Here is a 23,317-nt window from a genome sequence, read left to right as displayed (position 1 = left end):
TCATTCTCTTCGTCCCCTTCTGGTACACCTATGAAACGTAGGTTAGGTCTTTTCACATAGTCCCACATTTCTTGGAGACTTTGTTCATTCCTTTTTGCGCTTTTTTCTCTGATCTTGGTTTCTCGTTTTATTTCATTGAGTTGGTCTTCGACTTCAGATATTCTTTCTTCTGCTTGGTCAATTCGGCTATTGAAACTTGTGTTTGCTTCGCGAAGTTCTCGTATTGTGTTTTTCAGCTCCTTTAATTCATTCATATTCCTCTCTAAGGTATCCATTCTTGTTATCATTTCCTCGAATCTTTTTTCAAATCTTTTTTCAAGGTTCTTAGTTTCTTTGCATTGATTTAATACATGATCTTTTAGCTCACAAAAGTTTCTCATTATCCATCTTCTGAAGTCTAATTCCGTCATTTCGTCACAGTCATTTTCCGTCCAGCTTTGTTCCCTTGCTGGTGAGGAGTCTTGGTCCTTTCTAGGAGGCGATGTGTTCTGGTTTCGGGTGTTTTCCTCCTTTTTGCACTGGTTTCTTCCCATCTTTGTGGATTTGTCCGCTGGTCGTCTGCGTAGTTGCTGACTTTTCGTTTGGGTCTCTGAGTGGACACCCAGAATGTTGATGATGAAGTATTTCTGTTGCTTGGTTTTCCTTCTACCAGTCTAGCCCCTTCGCTGTACGACTGTTGAGGTCCGCTCCAGACCCTGCTTGTCTGGGGTGCACCTCTAGTAGCCGTGGCACAGCGAGGGATGCTACCAGTTTCTTTTTCTGCTCTCTTTGTCCCAGGATGATGCCTGCCTAATGACAGTCTTTTGGATATAGAGGGGTCAGGGAGCTGCTTGAGGAGACAGTTTGTACTTTATAGGGGTTTAATTGCTGAGCTGTGCACTCTGTTGTTCATTCAGGGCTGTTAGGCTGCTATGTTTGATTCTGCTGCAACACAGCTCATTAAACAACCCTTTTTTTTTTCTCAAATGCTCTGTGTTGAGGGGTTTGGGCTTTATTTTTGGATGTCCGATCAGGTGTCCTGCCCAGCTCAAAGGCAGACTAGCCACTGTTTGGCTGCCGAGGCTCCGCCCTGCTGTTGTGTGATTTGCGCTGTTCCTGCCGGCTCTGCTGTGGTGTCCGCCACGCCCTGCGGCGGAGTCTCTTCGTTGTAGCGTGTTGCCTCAGCAACGGCAGGCTGCGTCAGCAGTGGGCGTGTATCTCAGTAGGGACGGGTTGCCTTGGCAACGGCTGGCTGCGTCAGCAGTGGGCGTGTATCTCAGTTGGGGCGGGTTGCCTCGGCAACGGCTGACTGCCTCAGCAGTGGGCGTGTATATCAGTTGGGGCAGGTTGCCTCCGTAGTGGTGGACGCCCCTCCCCCACAGAGCGTCTCGGACCGTCTGCCCGGGATAGTTTGAAATCGCGGTTTTGTTCGTCCCACTGGGTTTCCCAAACGATCTGTCCCTGCAATCCCCTGGGCTGGGCTACTGTGCAAGTCTCGTTCAGTCTCAAGTCCAGCCCTCTCAAGTCTCAGGTTGCCGGTTCAACAAGGCACCCGGACAAGCGCGCCCTGTGGGGATTGCTGGGTAGGGCCGGCCGCCGCCGCCCCAGCTGCCGGCTTCGCTAGGCAGACCTACTGCCTGGCGTCCCGTGTATTTTTATACTTGGGAGTTTCCCCGTTCTGTGGGCAACAAAGATCAGTCTGGAAATGCAGCAATGACTCACCGTTTGCGAATTCAACGCGGGCTCCAATCCTGGGTTGTTCTCACAGCGCCATCTTGAGTCCCCTCCCAGCACTAAGATTTTTGATTCAGCTGGGAGCGGTGGCTCAAGCCTGTAGTCCCAGCACTTTGGGAGGCTGAGGTGGGTGGATCACGAGGTCAAGAGATTGAGACCATCCTGGTCAACATGGTGAAACCCTGTCTCTACTGAAAATACAAAAAATTAGCTGGGCATGGTGGCACATGCCTGTAATCCCAGCTGCTCACTCAGGAGGCTGAGGCAGGAGAATTGCCTGAACCCAGGAGGCGGAGGTGGCAGTGGGCCGAGATCATGCCCTTGCACTCCAGCCTGGGTAACAAGAGCAAAACTTGGTCTCAAAAAAGAAAAAAAAAAGATTTTTGATTCAATCCACTGGGCAGATGGAGTTAGAATTGGCTTTACTAAGATAGAGAGGTCTGAAAATAGGTCAGCATTCACTGAAGAGAGCCATAAACTGAGTTTGGGAATTTTAAGTTCAATTCACATAACTTATTAGACATCCAGAGATATTGAATTGGGAGTTTGGCATACAAGCCTGGAAATAAAAATCTGAAAATAGGCCAGACGCAGTGGCTCATGCCTGTAATTCCAGCACTTTGGAGGGCTGAGGTGGGAGCACCATGAGGTCAAGAGATGAGACCATCCTGGCCAACAAGATGAAACCCCATGTCTACTAAAAATAGAAAAATTAGCTGGGCCTGGTGGTGGCTACCTGTGGTACCAGCTACTCAGGAGGCTGAGGCAGGAGAATCACTTGAACCCAAAAGGTGAAGCTTGCAGTGAGCTGAGATGGAGCCACTGCACTCCAGCCTGGTGACACTGTGAGACTCCTTCTCAAAAAAAAATCTGAAAGTAATCTCCCTTTTTGGGCAGTATTAAAAACCATGAGATTGGATGACCTGGATTAGCGGTGCATGTAAAGGAGATAAGAGGTGAAGCAAGTTAACCTTGAATGTGATTCAAAGAGCACAGGGTCAGAAAGAAAGCAGTAGGGAAAAGAGTAACAAGAAAGAAAGCTTTCAAAGAGCAGCCATTGACTCAAGCCTAGGAAGGGATGGTGTCCAGGGAGTGGGAGAATACACTTTTTTTAACATGGAGAGAGATCCTGATACTTCAGAAGCCCCTGATGATTCAAGCAAGTAAGAAGGGGACAAGCCATGCACAGTGGCTCATGCCTGAAATCTCAGAACTTTAGGAGGTCGAGGGAAGCAGATTGCTTCAGCTCAGGAGTTAAAGACCATCCTGGAAAAGGTGATAAAACCCCATCTCCACCAAAAATACAAAAATTAGCCAGGCTTGATGATGGACATCTGTAGTCCTAGCTACTTGGGAGGCTGAGGCAAGAGAATTTTTGAGCCTAGGAGGTGGAGGTTGCAGTGAGTTGAGAATGAGCCACTGCGCTCCAGTCTGGGCTTCAGAGTGAGTCTCTATTTCAACAAAAGAAAACAAAAAGAAACCACCCACTGTCCCACCACTACAATTTAAAAAGCGGGGAGGGGGATTGGTAATTGGCCATTTGATTTATTTCCTTTACTTTTTTTCTTGTTTCTTGAGTCACAGTTTTGTTCTGTCACCCAGGCTGGAGTGCAGTGGCACGATCTGGGTTCACTGTGACCTCCCCATCCTGGAGTTTCAAAGAGCATATCCGACTAATTTTTTGTATTTTTAGTAGACACAGCATTTCACCATGTTGACCAGGCTGGTCCTGGACTCCTGACTGTAAATGATCTGACCACCTCTGCCTCCCAAAGTGCTGGGGTTACAGGCATGAGCCACCATGTCTGGCCAATTTTTTTTTTGAGACAGAGTCTTGCTCTGTCACCAGGCTGGAGTGCAGTAGCACAATCTCGGCTCACTGCCACCTCTGCCTCCCAGGTTCAAGCAATTCTCCTGCCTCAGCCTCCCGAGTAGCCAGGAGCACAGGCTTATGCCACCAGACCCAGCTTATTTTTGTATTTTTAGTAGAGACAGTGTTTCACCATGTTGGCCAGGATGGTCTTGATCTCTTGACCTGGTGTTCTCCCTGCCTCGGCCTCCCAAAGTGCTGGGATTACAAGCTTGAGCTACCGAGCCCAGCCTTTTTTTTTTTTTTAATTAGCAGGGCATGATCACCATGCCTGTGGTCCCAGTTACTCAGGAAGCCGAGGTGGGAGGATTATTTGAGCCCAGGAGGTCAAGGATGCAAGGAGTCATGATCAGGCCACTGTACTTTGGCCTAGGTGACATGGTAAGACCCTATTTCAAAAAAAAAAGTCCTGGTGGCTCACACCTGTAATACCAGCAATTTGGGAGGCTGGGGCAGGCAGATCACTTGTAGTCAGCAGCTGAAGACCAGCCTGGCCAACATGGTGAAACCCCATTTCTACTAAATATATAAAAATTACCTGGGCATAGTGGTGCATGAGTGTAATCCCAGCTACCTGGGAGGCTGAGGCAGGAGAATCATGTGAACATGGAGATGAAGGTTGTGGTGAGCTGACATCACACCACTGCACTCCAGCCTGGGCAACAGAGCAAGACTCTGTCTCAAGAAAAAGAGAAAAAATAAATAAATTGTTTAAGAAATCAACATGGCCCGGCATGGTGGCTCGAGCCTGTTTTGGGAGGCCGAGGTAGGTGGATCACCTGAGGTCAGGAGTTCAAAATCAGCCTGGCCATCATGTTGAAACCCCATCTTAAAAAAAAGAAAAAAGGCCAGGTGCAGTGACTCACACCTGTAATCCCAGCACTTTGGGAGGCTGAGGCGGATGGATCACGAGGTCTAGAGATCGAGACCATCCTGGTCAACATGGTGAAACCCCATCTCTACTAAAAATACAAAAAGTGAGCTGGGCATAGTGGTACGTGCCTGTAATTCCAGCTACTCAGGAGGCTGAGGCAAGAGAATTGCCTGAACCCAGGAGGTGGATGTTGCAGTGAGCTGAGATCACGCCATTGCACTCCAGCCTGGGTAACAAAAGCAAAACTCCATCTGAAAAAAAAAAAGAAAGAAAAAAAAGAAATCAACCTAACCAAAATGTATAAAACCATGACACAGATATGAAAAATATATATTAAACCTTTATGAAGAAAACCTTAAAAGGTTTTGTTTCATTTCATTAACAAAAAAATAGTTGTGCTAGGTAGCTCACAGCTGTAGTCCCAGCACTTTGACAGGCTGAGGCAGGTGAATCATGAGGTCAGGAGTTTGAGACCAGCCTGGCCGACATAGTGAAACCCCGCCTCTAAAAAAAAATGATATGTATATATATATACAGACACACACACACATATATATATATTTAAAAATTAAAAAAATCTGGGCATGGTGGCTCATGCCTATAATCCCAGCTCTTTGGGAGGTTTACGCAGGTGGATCATGAGGTCAGGGGTTTGAGAGCAGCCTGACCAACATGGTGAAACCCCATCTCTACTAAAAATGCAAAAATTAGCCAGGCGTGGTGGCCCAAGCCTGTAATCACAGCTACTTGGGAGGCTGAGGCAGAACAATCTCTTGAACCCAGGAGGTGGAGGCTGGAGTGAGCCAAGAGCTTACCATTGCACTTCAGCCTGGGCAACAGAGTGAGATTCCATCACACACACACACACACACACACACACACACACAAAATAAAAACCTAAAAATTATTTTACAGTCTAAATTATTTCCCAGTGTAACTATTGTACACTATAATTTTGAGACACAGTCTTGCTCTGTCACCTAGACTGGAGTGCAATGGCACAATCTGGCCTCACCTTCACCTCTTGGGGTCAAGTGATTCTTCTGCCTCAGCCTCCTGAGTAGCTGGGATTACAGGCACCAGCCACCACACTCAGCTATTTTTTGTATTTTTAGTACACATAGGGTTTCACCATATTCCCTAGGCTGGTCTTGAACTCCTGACCTTGTGATCTGCCTGCTTTGGCCTCCCAAAGTACTGGGATTACAGGCGTGAATGCCTGCCTCATATCAATTATTTATTTTACAAACAATGTGAAAATGAACACCCTTTCATGTATCTCCTTGTGCTCACATGTAGGAATGTCTCCAGGGACTATAACAAGAACTGGAATTATTAGGTCATAGCAGGGTGTGCACATTCATTCATTTTTTTCATTTTTTTCTTTATTTCTTTTCTTTTTTATTTTTTTAATTTATTTATTTTTTTAATTTTTAAATTTTTATTATTATTATTTTATTGCATTTTAGGTTTTGGGGTACATGTGAAGAACATGCAAGACTGTTGCTTAGGTACACAGATGGCAGTGTGATTTGCTGCCTTCCTTTCCGTCACCTATATCTATTATTTCTCCCCATGCTCTCTCCCCAACTCCCCACTCCCCCATTTCTTTTCTTTCTTAACTTCCCCTTTCCCTTCCTTTTCTCTTCCTTCCTTCCTTCTTTTGTTTTGAGACAAAGTTTTGCTCTTGTTGCCCAAGCTAGAGTACAATGGCATAATCTCGGCTCATTGCAACCTGTCTCCTTGGTTCAAGTGATTCTCCTGCCTCAGCCTTCCAAGTAACAGGGATTACAGGCGTCCACCACCACGCCCAGCTAATATTTTGTATTTCTAGTAGAAATGGGGTTTTGCCATGTTAGTCATGCTGGTCTCAAACTTCTGACCTCAGGTGATCAAAGTGCTGGGATTACACTCGAGAGCCACCAGGTCCAGATGTATTTTTCTTTCTCTCTGGCTTATTTCACTTAGCATAATATCCTCCATGTTGTTGTGAATGGCAAGATCTTGTTTTTATTTATTTATTTATTTATTTATTTATTTATTTATTTATTCTTTTCTTCCCTGCCTCCTATCTAAGATCTGTGTTTTTTTTTTGTTTGTTTTGTTTTATTCTTTGTATTTTTAGTAGAGATGTGGTTTCTCCATGTTGGCCAGGCTGGTATTGAATTCCTGACCTCAGGTGATCTGTCCACATCAGCCTCCCAAAGTGCTGGGATTACAGGTGTGAGCCACTGGGCCTGGCCTACCCTAAGAATTTCTATTCACATTTCATAGCTGAGGTCTATCAACTTTCTGCATGGTGGAGAATTCTATGTCTCCTTTTTTTAAAATTCAATTCAATCAATTAATTAATTAATTAATTAATGTGTTTGTTTGTTTTGCTTTGTAAGAACTCAATTTAGTAAGTAGAAAATATAAATGAACAAATTTAATTTTTCCAGATAATAAAGAAAGTTATTTGGCATTTTTCCCAGTTACGCAATTATCACATGAAAAATTTATAGAATATAGCATTAAGAGAGTATTATGCAAAAATGTCCTAAGGTAATTTCAGTATAAGTTATGAGACCAGATTTATTAATAATATATGTCATGAGAACAGTCAATTGCAGTCTCACTGTGAAGGCAAAAACAAAAACCAAAACCCAAACAATAAACAGAAACAGCACTGTCCTCCGACTATACTGAATGGAGTTTATAGCTGTATAACCAAACTAAGTAGTCTTTCCCGTCTTTAACTTTTATGCACCATCTGCCATTCTCTAAATTATCAATCACACTAAATAATATTAATAATCAAAACCAACCACCTTCAATCTGATCATTCTGTGCTGAAAACTGAATACAGTTATGACCAGATTTTTGAGAAAGATTCACATACACCAAATTAACTAGTTCTGTTAAAAGGCTGCTATAAAAATACCATCATTACGAGCTATACAGAACTTCAGAATCCAGCTAAGAGAGGAGAAAGACTGAATTTCTTAATTTATCTGGAAGGGGCTGTAAACCCAAAGGTAGAAGGGCATTTCAGCATACTGGCATGTTCAGAGTTTCTAGGGTATACTATCTCTCTAACACAAAGAGAACATTTAAAGGGTGGCTATGGCCAGGAAACATCAGAGTGTGTTCTGAAGTCACACTTGTTTCTGAAGGTGGGGCAGTCTCTGAGACAGTTCATCCTGTTCCACCAAAGCTATGCTTGTGCCCACCGAGACAGTCTGCCCCTGCGGAAGCTCCATGCTGAGGTGGAGGCACACCTCATCTGCCATTTCCTGAAGCAGCAATCCACTTGGCTCTGGGGAGTGGTGAGCGTCGTCGTGCTGCTCATGGTGTCTTCCATTTGCTGTGTCTGGACATCCGGAGTCTCAAACTGGTGTTTGAATTTGTCCAACAAGTCGAAAATCTTCTCCAGGTTCATGGTCTTCAATGTCGCATTCATCGACTTAACCACACCAGCCACTGACTTGGTCACCTTGCCCATTGTCACCGCCATCTGGACCCTGGCAGCCATTGCATTGACTCGTGCACTCATTCTCAAGAAATTCACTGCTTGGTCCTTCTGGTGGATGGCATTTTTGCCGTGTATCCTCGCAACTTTCATGTTGCCCTTCTGAATGGCCTTTTCAATTTTGGCCTTTTCGGGCTTTTCCTCCTTACCTCATTTTTTGGCACTCCTGTTCAGTTCTTTGGCCACTAAGTTTAGGTTGAACAGGTGTTTCTCCATGTTGGACATAGTCGGACACCTCCTTGGGGTTGGTGGCCAGGCTGAGACATACACGGAAGGGGAAGAAGGTGAGGTAAGTCTGCTCCCAACTGCCGCTCCTTTGTTTGGGTCCCATGTGTATTTTTTTTTTTAAAGATGGGGTTTCATCATGTTGGTCAGGCTGGTCTTAGACTCCTGACCTCAGGTGATCCGCCCACCTTGGCCTCCAAAGTGCTTGGATTACAGTTGTAAGCCACCACACCCGGCCCAAGATCTTGATTTTTAAAGCTGAATAATAAAACAAGGTCTTGCTCTGTTTCCCCGGCTGGAGTGCAGTGACATGATCGCAACTCACTGCAGTCTCAACCTTCTGGGCCCAGCAGGACCCAAATATTGTAAGAGAGACTAAAAAAATTGTTTTAAATTTTCAATTGGGTGAAGTTTTCTAAGACAGTAGATGCTAGAAAATCATTTTCTGCAGTAATAATTTTACTATGTTTATGTACATCAAAACATTGTGTTGTATACCTTGCATTTAAACAATAATACTTTTTTTAAAATTGGAACAAATACTAGAAAAAAATAGTGACGTAAGACTGTTTCTTATTTTATGTACGTATGTATGTATTGTATGTATGTATGTATTTAAGACGGGTTTTCACCATGTTGGTCAGGCTGGTCTTGAACTCCTGACCTCAGGTGATCTACCCACCTTGGCCTCCAAAGTGCTTGCATTACAGGCATGAGCCACAACACCCGGCCTTATTTCTTATTTTAGTATGGCCTGAATCAGTTCACTTGTTTGGTTTCTGTTTTCTCTTCCTATCTCAGATTGATGATTAATGTATTAACACATTTCCTATGATGAGTTAACAGAAACTGTGTTTTAAAGATTTTTGTTTTTATTTATTTATTTCTTAGACAGGGTCTCACTTTGTCACCCAGGCTGAAGTGCAGTGGTGCAATCTTGGCTCACTCCAGCCTCCACCTCCCAGGTTCAGGCGTCTCACCTGCCGCAGCCTCCCCAGTAGCTGGGATTACAGGCACTTGCCAACATGGCTGGCTAATATTTTGGATTTTTTCACCATCTTGGCCAGGCTTGTCTCAAACTCCTGACTTCAAGTAATTTGCCCTCCTAGGGTTCCCAAAGTGCTGTGATTACAGGTGTGAACCACTGTGCCCTGACAGTTTTAATGATTTTTGGATGGTTAATGTACATATTGTGGGTGTGTATTTTTACTCTTGCCAACATTTTGCTGGAAAAAAATTAGAACATAAATTTTAAATATCCTTCTTAAGTAAAATGAATGGATTAATATGGAAATTGAATCAGGAAAAAAAAGTCAATTCCCAATACCTTATAGTTCCCAGTAATAGTATGAATAAAGACAGATTAGAGCACAGGACATTTGAGGATTTGGGAATTTACTTGGAACCGTGGATAACTGTTTTAAACACTTCTAGCCCACTCATGGTGGCTTATACCTGTAATGACAATACTTTGGGAGGCCCAGGAAGAAGGATTGTTTGAGGTCAGGAGTTCTAGACCACCCTGGAAAACCTAACAAGTCATCATCTCTACAAGAAAAAAAAAAAAAAACAGTTGCACTCCAGCCTCGATGACAAAGCAAGGCTCTGTCTCAAATAAATAAATAAACAAACAAACAAATAAATAAATAAAACCCTCATGTCAACCTCATAAGGTAGTCATATAGCTGTACAACAGATAATGGAACTAAAAAATTAGACAATTTAGGCCGGGTGGGGCAGCTCATGCCTGTAATCCCAGCACTTTGGGAGACTGAGGGGAGTGGATCGCCTGAGGTTGGAGTTCCACATCAGCCTGACCAACATGGAAAACCACCATCTCTACTAAAAATACAAAATTAGCCAGGCGTGGTGGCACATGCCTGTAATCCCAGCTACTCAGGAGGCTGAAGAGGAGAATTGCTTGAACCTGGGAGGTGGAGGTTGCAGTGAGCCACGATGGTGCCATTGCACTCTAGCCTGGGCAACAAGAGCAAAATTCCATCTCAAAAAGCAAATTTGACAAGTTAAAATAATTTGCCCAAGACTCAAATATTTGGAATAGTAAACCTGGAATTTAAACCCAGGTCTGACTAACCTTATCCCTAGAGGTTGCCTTTTCAGATTCCCCAAAACCATATCATAGTATTTATAATTTCTAAGGGTTACAGTAGAAGACTGGGATTAATCTGAGAGAATATTGCAAGAGGAGGCTGGGCACAGTGGTTCACACCTGTAATCCCAGCATTTTAGGAGGCCTAGGTGGGTGGATCACCAGGTCAGGAGTTCGAGACCAGCCTGACCAACATGGTGAAACCCCATCTCTTAAAAAAAATTTAAAAAAAAAAGAGAGACAGAGAGAATATGGCAAGAGGAAAATAGAATACCCAAAATTATATCTACTGTCACCTTAGAATCCTCACTTTTCTTAGTTACAACCTTTGACATTTTAGAGAACATGCACCATTCAAATGGGGACAAAAATCTTAAAGAAGACAATAATTTTTTTAACGGAGTTTCAATCTTTGTTGCCCAGGCTGGAGTGCAGTGGTGCAATCTCAGTTTACTGCAACCTCTGCCTCCTGGGTTCAAGCAATTCTCCTGCCTCAGCCTCCTGAATAGCTGGAACTACAGGCATGCACCACCATGCCCAGCTAATTTTTGTAATTTTACTAGAGATGGGGTTTCACCATGTTGGCTATGATAGTCTTGATCTTCTGACCTTGTAATCTGCCCACCTTGGTTTCCCAAAGTGCTGGGATTACAGGCATAAACCACCTTGCCAGGCCAGTAATGCTTTTAAAATTAGTGGGTATAAAACAAATTCTGTCTTCAGAGTGTAGGCAATAAGTACAGATAGAGGAAAAGGGAAAAAACAGGAGGCTGAGTGCTGGAATAGGTGAGGTCGTGGGTGAAATGGGAGTCCATACCATACAACAGACCAACCGTGGTAGCTGAGAGGAGCCAAAGGAGACATAATGAGTAAATGGAAGAAGATATCATGGATGGGATTCTAGAACACAAAAAGAACAAGTTTTGGCTGGGCGGGGTGGCTCATGCCTGTAATCCCAGCACTTAGAGAGGGCAAGGGGGAAGGATCACTTGAGCTCAGGGGTTCAAGACCAGCCTGGCCAACATGGTGAAACCCCCGACTCTACAAAAAATATAAAAGGCTGGGCTCGGTAGCTCATGCCTGTAATTCCTGCACTTTGGTATGCCAAAGCAGGAGGATCACTTGAGGTCAGGAGTTCAAGACCAGCCTGGCCAAGAGTACTTTTGTACTCTACTAAAAGTACAAAAATTAGCAAGGCATGGTGGTGCATGCCTGTAATCCTAGCTACTTGTCTGAGATAGGAGAATCACTTGAACCTGTGAGGCAGTGGTTGCAGTGATCCAAGATCATGCCATTGCATTCCAGCCTGGGTAACATAAATAAATGAAATAAAAATACAAAAAATTAGCAGGGTGTGGTAGCTCCTGACTATAATCCCAGCTGCTCAGGAGGTTTAGAGAGGAGAATCTATAGAGCAATATCTCAAAAACAAAAAGAGAGAGAGAGAGAGAGGGAGGGAGGGAGGGAGGGAGGGAGGAAGGAAGGAAGGAAGGAAGGAAGGAAGGAAGGAAGGAAGGAAGGCAAGCCATATAAAAAGAAGAAGTTTTTAATCTATGCTTTTTTTTTTGAGATGTGGCCCAGGCTAAAGTGCAGTGGCGAGATTTCAGCACACTGCAATTTCTGCCTCCCAGGTTTAAGCAATTGCCCTGCCTCAGCCTTCTAAGTAGTTGGGACTATAGGTGCCCACCACCATGCCTGGCTAATTTTTGTTTTTATAGCAGAGACGGAGTTTCACCATGTGGGCCAGGCTGGTCTTGAACTCCTGACCTCAGGTGATCCACCTGCCTTGGCCTCCCAAAGTGCTGAGATTATAGGTGTGAGCCACCGCACCCATTTTGGTCTTTTTATGTTCCAGAATCCTACCAATATTAATCAATATTAATAACAGAATTCCATCAAGATTAATATTGATTAATCAAAATTAATTAATGTTGATTACTTGTGATAAACGTACCATGCCTATGTAAATGTTAATAATGGCATAACTAGGCCAGGTGCTCTATTAAAAATAGAAAAATTAGGCCAGGTGTGGTGACTCATACCTGTAATCCCAGCACTTTGGAAAGCCAAGATGAGCATATCATGAGGTCTGGATTTCATGACCAGCCTGGTCAATATGGTGCAACCCTGTCTCTATCAAAAATACAAATATTAGCCAGGTGTAATGGGAGGCACCTGATAGCTATATTTCTGGGCGTCTTTGGCCCACCACACTCGGCAGTGCCTGCCTGCACCTTTCACAACCTCCTCGGCCCTGCGTGGTTTTGAGCTGGGTGAGTGGACAGACAGGTAGGCTGGCCTGGGCTGTGAGCTTTGCCTACGACTGTTCTTTGGCTGGGTCAGTGTGACCGGTCGGCTGGGCGGAGTGCACACTGCTTGGCACCACAAGCTGATTTCGCCATTGGCCCCCGGGAACACTGATGTTGGGCAACTCCACACTGGAGCCTGCAGCCCGCAAGGCAGGCTTGGCACTGCTAGCATTGCAGCAGATGGTGCTCCAAGAGGACCAGGAGAACATCAACCCAGGAAAGGCAGCACCTATCCAGCCACTGTGGACCTGGGCTCCGCTGGCAGTACTGAAGGCCGGGAACCCATGGGATGCATCGCAGCAGCAGAGGCCAAAGACGTGATGGGTTGCACCCCTTAAGGATCTTTCTGTAAATGATGAGCATCTCATCGTTCCTTCTTGGAAGCAAACAATAAACAGGAGAATTGCCTGAACCCAGGAGGTGGAGGTTGCGGTGAGCCAAGATCGCGCCATTGCACTCCAGCCTGGGTAACAAGAGCATTACTATTCATGTGGATGAAGCAGAAGAGGAGACTCATAAGAAGCCAGCTGAATTGCAGAAAGCAGAGCGTAAAGATGTCATGGATTTTAATTCAGCTGTCAGTTTACCTGGACCCAGAAAACCACTTGTACCTCTTGATTATCTAATGGATGGTAGTTTTGAGTTACCACATACTATGTACATGTTAATTGTATTAGAAGATGAAAAGCCAGTGAGTTAAGTTAATGAAGTACCAGACTACCATGAGGATATTCACATATACCTTAGGGAAATGGAGGTTAAATATAAACCCAAAGTGGGTTACATGAAGAAACAGCCAGACATCACTAACAGTATGAGAACTATCGTCGTGGACTGGTTAGTTGAAGTAGGAGAAGAATATAAACTACAGAATGAGACCCTGCATTTGGCTGTGAACTACAGTAATAGGTTCTTTTCTTCCATGTCCATGCTGAGAGGAAAGTTTCAGCTTGTGGGCACTGCTGCTATGCTGTTAGCCTCAAAGTATAAAGAAATACACCCCTCAGAAGTAGCAGAGTTTGTGTACATTACAGATGATACCTACACCAAGAAACAAGTTCTGAGAATGGAGCATCTAGTTTTGAAAGTCCTTACTTTTGAGTTAGCTGCTCCAACAGTAAATCAGTTTCTTACCCAATACTGTCTGCATCAGCAGCCTGCAAACTGCAAAGTTGAAAGTTTAGCAATGTTCTGGGGAGAATTAAGTTTGATAGATGCTGACCCATACCTGAAGTATTTGCCATCAGTTATTGCTGGAGCCACCTTTCATTTAGCACTCTATACAGGCACGGGACAAAGCTAGCCTGCATCATATTACAGAAGACTAGATATACCCTGGAAAGTCTTTCTTTCTTTCTTTCTTTTTTTTTGAGACGGAGTTTCGCTCTTGTTACCCAGGCTGGAGTGCAATGGCGCGATCTCGGCTCACCGCAACCTCCACCTCCTGGGTTCAGGCAATTCTCCTGCCTCAGCCTCCTGAGTAGCTGGGATTACAGGCACGTGCCACCATGCCCAGCTAATTTTTTGTATTTTTAGTAGAGACAGGGTTTCACCATGTTGACCAGGATGGTCTCGATCTCTTGACCTCGTGATCCACCCACCTCAGCCTCCCAAAGTGCTGGGATTACAGGCTTGAGCCACCGCACCAGGCCTACCCTGGAAAGTCTTAAGCCTTGTCTCATGGACTTTCATCAGACCTACCTCAAAGCACCATAGCATGCACAACAGTCAATAAACATACAAACGTTCAAAGTATCATGGTGTTTCTCTCCTCAACCCACTAGAGACACTAAATCTGTAACAATAAAAGACTGCCTTTGCTTTCCAAGATGTAAATCACTCAAACTATATGATGTATACTTTTTAACTTAGGTTTTTACAATTATTTCTGAATACAGAGGTTATGGCAAAATACAAATTATGGTATCCATTACTTTTTAAATGGTTTTCATTTGTATATCTTTTTTATATGTATATGTCTTAGATATTTGGCTAATTTTAAGTGGTTTTCTTAAAGTATTAATGATGCCAGCTCTCTGGATTATAACAATAAATTGATCTGGAAAACTTTGCAAGCCAAATTTAACTCCTTCAGGATTCTTCAGGATTTCACTTAGAAAAGTTAATTTGGTTTACTGTAATGGAAAGTGAAAAACCTTCCTCTAAAATTAGTTTTAGGAAAACAGACTCTCAAATTCTGACATTCATTTTCCTAAGGAACTGCATTAATTTGCTGACTTGAGCATAATCTAAGTATATCTGGAATAAATCTGTACTTACCAGTAGAGTGGAGATCCCTAGACTTTGGCTCTTTGTAAAACTTGATTAGGTTTTGTGGGGTAAACTCATCAGAGATTGGGAGCAGGAGAGAAGTGGGAACCTTATGTACAAATGAACAGACAAGAAATTCTCCAGAAGGTTTATTTCAAAGCATACCATTAAAAACAAAAAACTATTTTAAAAATTCTACTAGAATTTATAATGGATTTGTGAATTTAAAATACCCAGGATTGTTAGAATGGAATGAATATCCTTTTAATGGTTATATTCAAATATATAACTGTTAGCTTTAATTGGCAGCTCTCTTCTTTTTACTTCCTTTCACTGGCTTTTTATTTGGTGCTTTCTCCTGTTTTACATTGGTGGTATGTGTTCTGTGAATATGAAGTAAGAATTTACTAACCTAATAACAAATATGCTTGTTATTAACAATAAACATAATAAAATAACAATAACAATAAACTTAATAAAATAATAATAGCAATAAACTTAATAATAGAATTTAGTAACAAGTATGCTTGTTAAGTTTTGGATTATTGAAATAAGAGGCATTTCTTATTTTTCCAATAAGATATAAAATCTGTAAGCTATGAGTAAAACTGGTATCCAAAGAGTTTTTTAGAATTAGACTCTAATTTTTATAAGTCACAAGGTAAATCACAGAACAGACGAATATCTAATGAAAAAAGGAAGTCTTTTTGTTTATAGTTACATGGCAAGATGAGAGTAAAACCAGAAAGCAAATCTGTAGAACTGTTCAATATATGTATACATTTGAAATAAACCAGAAATTTGTTACCTTAAAAAGAAAAGAAAAAAGAGGCCCGTCCGGTGGTTCATACCTGTAATCTCAGCATTTTAGGAGGCCAAAGAGGGTGGATAACGAGGTCAAGAGATCGAGACCATCCTGGCCAACATGATGAAACCCCGTCTCTATTAAAAAATAAAAAATTAGCTGGGTATGGTGGCATGTGCCTGTAATCCCAGCTACTCAGGAGGCTGAGTCAGGAGAATTGCTTGAACCCTGAGGAGGCAGAGGTTGTAGTGAGTCAAGATCGCACCACTGCACTCCAGCCTGGCACCTGGTGACAGAACGAGACTCTGTCTCAGAAAAAACAAAAGACCCGTTCTAAAAAAAAAAAAGCCAGTCATGGTGGCGCATAGTCCCAGCTACTGGGGAGGCTGAGGCTGGAGGATTGCTTGAGCCCAGGAGTTCTGGGCTGTAGTGCGCTATGCTGATCGGGTGTCCGCACTAGGTTTGGCATCAATATGGTGACCTCCTGGGACTGAGAGCCCACCAGGTTGCCTAAGGAGGGGTGAATGGGCCCAGGTCAGAAACAGAGCATTTCAAAACTCCCGTGCTGATCAGTAGTGGGATCATGCCTGTGAATAGCCACTGCACTCCAGCCTGGGCAACATAGCGAGACCCCGTCTCTTAAAAAAAATAAGAGCCTGTTGCAGGTGGCGGCGAGGGCAGAGAGAATGCCATGAAGGCCCCAGGGACACTATGAGAGTACAAGGTGGTGGGTTGCTGCCTGCCCACTCCCAAATGCCACACACTGCCCCTCTACTGCATGGGAATCTTCGTGCCTAATCACATCATCACCAAGTCCTGCTTCTGGTACTTCCTGTCTCAGTTAAAGAAGATAAAGAAGTCTTCAGGGGAGATTGCCTACTGTGGGCAGGTGCTCAATAAGTCCCTCCTGTGGGTGAAGAACTTCAGTATCTGGCTGCTCTGTGACTCCCGGAGTGGCACCCACAACATGTACCAGGAATATCAGGACCTGACCACCTCAGGTGCTGTCACCCAGTGCTACTGAGACATGGGCACCAGGCACCACTCCCAGGCCCACTCCATCCAGATCATGAAAGTGGAGGAGATCACAGCCAGCAAATGCCACCGTTCGGCAGTCAAGGAGTTCCACAACTCCAAAATCAAGTTTCTGCTGCCTCACTGCATCCTGTGCTGTGAGCACAAGCCATGCTTCACCACCAAGAGGCACAACACCTTCTTCTACATGTGGGGCCTTCACCTGGGTGTGCCCCAAATAAATTCAGGGACATCCCCCCAGAATAAAGGAAAGAAAGAAATACAAAAATTAGCTGGCCCCAGCTACTCAGAAGGCTGAGGCGGAAGAATTACTTGAACCTAGGAAATGGAGGTTGCACTGAGCTGAGATCACCTCACTGCATTCCAGCCTGGGCAACAAGCGCAAAAACTTCCTCTCAAAAAAAAAAAAAATTAAGCTGGGTGTGGTGGCTCACACCTATAATCCAAGCACTTTGGAGGCCGAGGCAGGCAGATCACCTGAGGTCGGAAGTTCAAGACCAGCCCGACCAACATGGTGAAACCCCATCTTAAAAAGAAAAAAAGATTGGCCAGGTGTGGTGGATCACGCCTATAATCCCAGCACTTTGGGAGGCCGAGGAGGGTGGATCACAAGGTCAAGAGATCAAGACCATCCTGGTCAACAAGGTGAAACCCTGGCTCTACTAAAAATACAAAAAATTAGCTGGGCATGGTGGTGTAGCCTGTAGTCCCAGCTACTTGGGAGGCTGAGGTAGGAGAATTGCTTGAACCCGGGAGGTGGAGGTTGTGGTGAGCCAAGATGGTGCCATTGAACTCCAGCCTGGGTAACAACAGTGAAACTCTGTCTCAAAAAAGAAAAAAGAAAAAAAATTATCAACCGGGTACAGTGGTTCATTTCTGCAATCCCAACACTTTTGGAGGCTAAGGTGGGAGGATTAAGTCCAGGCACAGTGGCTCACACCTATAATCCCAGAACCCCGTCGCTACTAAAAAATACAAAAATTCGCTGGGCATGGTGGTGCATGCCTATAGTCCCAGCTACTTGGGAAGCTGAGGCAGAAGAATTGCTTGAACCCAGGAGGCAGAGGTTGTAGTGAACCGAGATGGTGCCATTGCACTCCAGCCTAGGTAACAAGAGTGAAACTCCATGTTAAAAAAGAAAGTGGGAGGATCAATTGAACCCAAAAGTTTGAGACCAGCCTGGTCAACATTGCCAGATCACATGTTTACCAAATATAAAAAAATTAGCCAGGGCATATGCCTGTGGTCCCAGCTACTTGGGAGGCTGAGGTGGGAGGATCACTTGAGCCCAGGAGGTGGCGGCTGCAGTGAGCCACAAACATGGATCATGCACACCACTGCACTCCAGCCTGGGTGGCACAGGGAGACCATGTCTCCAAAAAGAAAAAGAAGGAAAAAAAAAAGAAAAGGAAAATGGTCTTAAACTAAATAAAAAGAAGAATCTTGTTAAGAATGAATGCCAATTCAACAAACCAAAGCTCATAGCACTGAGCTATGATAGCACCACTGCACTCCAGACTGGACAATAGAGCAAGATGTTGACTCGTCGTTTTTTTTTTTTTTTTGAGACAGAGTTTTGCTCCATCACCAGTCGCCAAGTGCCAGGCTGGAGTGCAGTGGTATGATCTCGGCTCACTGCAACCTCTGCCACCCAGGTTCAAACAGTTCTCCTGCCTCAGCCTCTTGAGTAGTTGGGACTACAGGCATGCACCACCATGCCCAGCTAATTTTTTATTTTTAGTAGAGACAGGGTTTCACCATGTTGGCCAAAATGGTCTCAATCTCTTGACCTCATGATCCGCCCACCTCGGCCTCCCAAAGTGCTGGGATTACAGGCGTGAGCCACTGCAAGCAGCGTTGTTGACTCTTTAAAAAGAATAGAAAAGCCAGGTGTGGTTGCTCATGCCTGTAGTCCCAACACTTTGGGAGGCTGAGACGGGTACATCATCTGAGGTTCGGGGTTCAAGACTAGCCTGACTAACACAGAAAAAAAGAGAAATCCTGTCTCTACTAAGAATACAAAAAACTATCCGTGTGTGGTGGCACAAGCCTGTATTCCCGGCTACTCGGGATGCTGAGGCAGGAGAATTGCTTGAACCCAGGAGGTGGAGGTTGTGGTGAGTGGAGATCAACCCATTGCACTCCAGCCTGGGCAACAAGAGCAAAACTCCATCTCAAAAAAAAAAAAAAAACAAGAATAGAAGATGCAAAGTCCTTGGGTCATGTTCACTCTTCTCCTTGATATACTGTGACTTAAATACTGTAATGTAAAGCTAATCATCATTAATACATCTTATGTTAGATGATAAGGGGCTAAAAAGAGAAAGAAAAAAACATACACATTTATAAAAAATAAAAGAAATACTTGCTGGGTACAGCGGCTCAGGCCTGTAATCCCAGCCCTTCGAGAGGCCAAAGTGGGTGAATCACAAGGTTGGGAGTTCAAGACCAGAGTAACCAACATGGTGAAACCTCATCTTTGCTGAAAATACAAAAAATTAGCCGGGCATGGTAGTGGGCACCTGTAATCCCAGCTGCTTGGGAGGCTGAGGGAGGAGAATCGCTTGAATCTGGGAAGCAGATGTTACAGTGAACCGAGATCAAGCCACTGCACTCTAGCTTGGGTGACAGAGTGAGATTTTGTTTCCAAAAAAAAAAAATACTCATAACTATTAGAGTCCCTGTTTCTGCAACTGATCACATGGTCACAGCTGTTATTTCTCCCACTACCACTTCTTCCAATCACCCATTCCATATTCCCTTTGCCCCCAGCAAGCCCCTTAGCTGACTGTGACTGTTTGTCTGGTGGGGTGAACCAGACCTTTATTCCTGAAGTGTCTGGGTCATTAGAAGTCCTGCTTGAATTAGGCTTTTATAATTTTCCATTTACTTTAATCACAGGACATGGTAATACTAAGAGACACCCAAAGGGTTCTGTTGTATTTTAGACATACTCTTCCTTACTCCAATTAGTAGCAGCAGCTCAATCTCCCCTTGGTAATCCAGGACAATCACCCCAGCTAGTAGAGTAATTCATTTCTTTTTTTTTTTTTACTTTTAAAAAATAAATTTTAATGTCAGTTTTCAATCTTTAAAATCTTTGGTTTTATTTTGAAAAATAATCCTCAATCTTAAAAAGATCATAGCAAAGAAAAAAAAGGATTATAACAAACATGGAAATGAATTCTTATGAATGCCAACAGTCAATATAGTGTGGTATACTAAGAATTGACTTCCATATAATGGCTAAGTTTAGAGAGATTACATTTCATGAGAAAATATTTTATGAATTTTAATAGATTTTCTATTCTTTTCTGGGAAATGGTTGTTTGTGTCTTTTTTTTGTGTGTGTGTGTCTTTTAGTGTATTCTCCTTCTTGTCCACATATGTGGAATCTGCCTATTCTCTTCTCTTCTGAAATAGTTTAAAAGACTCAAAGAGAATGGTCTGGGCTTTGCATATACTTAATCTGATAGACATTTCTCTGGCTGCTCACTTAAATAGATATTAGCAGCTAATTAAATAAACGACCTCTCTCAACAGCCAGAAATTAACAAAGGCTTAAAAATTAGCAAAATCTCTGTTTTGCTGTGGCCTTATGTGCTGATGGTCTTATCTTAAAGACAAAAAATTTTCATTGTATATATTAAAATTAACTGTGGTGAAAATTGAAATGCAAGCAGGGAGTTTTTTTTTGTTCAACAACAGAAACTAGCAAAAGCAAAGATATAGTAAAAATAGAAAATTTCCAGTGTAGAGATGTAAATATAATAATTGACACAGCCAGGGATTATTAATCAATGATAAAATGTTGAGGGATGATCATTTGAATACAGGATATTAATACTTTTTTTTTTTTTTTTATTGGATTATAGGTTTTGGGGTACATGAGCAGAGCATGCAAGACCGTTGCGTAGGTACACACATGGCAGTGTGCTTTGCTTTTCTTCTCCCCTTCACCCACATTTGGCATTTCTCCCCAGGCTATCCCTCCCCACCTCCCCCTCCCACTGGCCCTCCCCTTTTCCCCCCAATAGACCCCAGTGTTTAGTACTCCCCTTTCTGTGTCCATGTGTTCTCATTTTTCATCACCCACCTATGAGTGAGAATATGCGGTGTTTCATTTTCTGTTCTTGTGTCAGTTTGCTGAGGATGATGTTTTCCAGATTCATCCATGTCCCTACAAACGACACGAACTTTTAAAAACCATTTTTCCAATTACTTCAGTATAAATAAGGTGTCTCTGAAAGATACATATCTGGTATCACAATCATGGTGAAAGACAAATGGTGGAACAGTCCTGGTATCATGATCATGGTGAAAGACAAATGGTGGAACAGTCCTGGTATCATGGTCATGGTGATAGACAAATGGTGGAACAGTCCTGGTATAATGATCATGGTGATAGACAAATGGTGGAACAGTCCTGGTATCACAATCATGGTAAAAGACAAATGGTGGAACAGTCCTGGTACCACGATTATAGTGGGAGACACACTGGACCTCCTCTGCCTGCAGATGGGTGAGGTAGCATTGACCCTGCAGTGTTCCCAGAAAAACACAGGCTGAATTTAATCATGAGGACATTTTCGACAACTTCAGAGTACAGACCATTGAGCCAGACAGCTTACCTGTCATCTACAAACAAGCCCATGTCACCACCTTCAATGACAACAACAAAAAGATGAGGAGACACCTTGGGTTCAAAAGAACTAAAGAAATGTAGCTACATTATCTTTTTACTCTTTTTCAACCCAAAATGTCTCTTCTTTTAGTTGTGTGAATTGTGGTGACATGGGCTGTCTGAAGGAGACAGGTCAGTTCTGCTGCTCACTGATCTACAGTCTGAAGTTGTCTGGAGATTACCTCAGGCTATAAAACTCAGGCTAAGTATTTTCAGCAAGAACATGGCATTGTTCCTACTCTGCACTGGCAGAGTCCCATGTGACATGTTGTCTTAGTGTGGGAATATGAGCCCTATCTGGGAGACCAGGTAAAGTCTTATCACCATCATAGTAAGAAACCTACAGTTCATGTCCAAAGTCAAGTGAACATGCTCTTCTACAAATAAAAAAAATGGCATATGTGTAAGCCTGGTATGTGTAATAAAACTCAGGATAAGCCACATATGTTGAATAAAATATATCCAGTGAGTACCAGAAGACTTCAGGCTCTTCTGCTTCCACCAGCTCCATGCTGAGCCTGGGGCACAGTGGGCCTTGGTATTCTTCCTCTTGTTGGTCCTTTTTAATCTTGCCTATGTCATAAGCCAAGTTGACTTGCTATTCCTTGAATGAGTGCAAGTTACTCCTGTAAGGCTCATTGAAGGCAAATGTGCCAGGAGAATTGAGAGAATTGAATAACCTCCATCCCTGGACCCCTAGGGGGCTTCCTCCTCCACAGACTCCTGCAGATTCCTGGGGGCACTGGCCCTTTTTCTTCTTCTTCCTCATCAGCACTTTGACTTTCTGAAAGAATGATTAGAGCATCCTCCCCTACATCATGAGATGATTCACTCTCTACAACCAACACAGAGTCGACGTTATCTTCCTCAAATGTGATTTCACTGGTGCATCCCTGAGGCTGGCTGGAGTCAATAGGGCCATAGCTGTTTGAACAAGTGATGACACATTCCTCCAATGAGTCCTCAGGGACTTTCTTGACTTCAATCTTCTGCACCTCCCTGGGGGCATGTGATTCCTGTATTTTCTCAGCCTCTGCAACATTAACATCTTCATCCTCATCTTTGTCATTTTTTTCTGTCTTCAGCCTGCAGCCCAGGTAGTGGGCCACTTGACTCATAAGAAGTTTATTTTTTCTGTCTCTGTATTTCTGTTCCTCCTTGTTACATTTCCGATCTTCTTTCATCTTCAGCTGGCAGCCCAGATGGTAAGTCACTTGACTCATAAGAAGTTTATTTTTGCTGTCTCTGCATTTCTGTTCATCATGATCTTTTCGATCTTTGTATGTCTTCAGCTGGTAGTTCAAAAAGCAGGCCACCTGGACTCATAAGAAGTCTATTTTTGCTGGATCTGAAAGTTGGTTTGTTTTTTTCCTGCTGGGAGCAGGATTTCTCAGTGTCTTCTGGAATGTTCACCTCTGTGTTTTTTTCTGGAAGGAGGCCCGCCAGATGCCACCATGCTGACATTTGGGGCAGAACACAGAAAGCCAGGGACTTCCATCTTCAGCCAGCAGCCCAGGTAGTAGGCCACTTGACTCATAAGAAGTTTATTTTTGCTGTCTCTGCATTTCTGTTCTTTATGTTGATCTTTTCCATCTTTGTATGTCTTCAGCTGGTTGTTCAGAACGTAGGCCACCTGACTCATAAGAAGTCTATTTTTGCCAGACGTGGTGGCTCACCCCTGTAATCCCAACACTTTGAGAGACCAAGGTGGGTGGATCGTGGGGTCAAGAGATCGAGACCATCCTGGTCAACATGGTGAAACCCCGTCTCTACTAAAAATACAAAAAATGAGCTGGGCATGGTGGCATGTGCCTGTAATCCCCGCTACTCAGGAGGCTGAGGCAAGAGAATTGCCTGAACCCAGGAGGTGGAGGTTGCAGTGAGCCAAGATTGCACCATTGCACTCCAGT

At 43.6% G+C, this 23,317-nt stretch overlaps 4 pseudogenes; 2 read left to right on the top strand and 2 right to left on the bottom strand.

Annotated features, from left to right (window-relative positions):
* Positions 1-7,318: 7,318 nt before the first annotated feature.
* LOC100404049 (charged multivesicular body protein 1b-like) lies at positions 7,319-8,193 on the bottom strand (annotated as a pseudogene).
* A 4,242-nt stretch (positions 8,194-12,435) lies between these two features.
* Positions 12,436-14,413, top strand: LOC100404416 (cyclin-A2-like; annotated as a pseudogene).
* Positions 14,414-16,379: 1,966 nt separating this feature from the next.
* LOC100405863 (large ribosomal subunit protein eL20 pseudogene) lies at positions 16,380-21,601 on the top strand (annotated as a pseudogene).
* Positions 21,602-21,747: 146 nt separating this feature from the next.
* On the bottom strand, positions 21,748-23,049 carry LOC144578836 (NBPF family member NBPF3-like; annotated as a pseudogene).
* Between the last annotated feature and the right edge of the window lie 268 nt (positions 23,050-23,317).

Source organism: Callithrix jacchus, chromosome 13, assembly GCF_049354715.1.
Source record: "Callithrix jacchus isolate 240 chromosome 13, calJac240_pri, whole genome shotgun sequence".
Lineage (NCBI taxonomy): Eukaryota > Metazoa > Chordata > Mammalia > Primates > Cebidae > Callithrix > Callithrix jacchus.
This window is presented reverse-complemented; position numbering and strand designations above follow the sequence as displayed.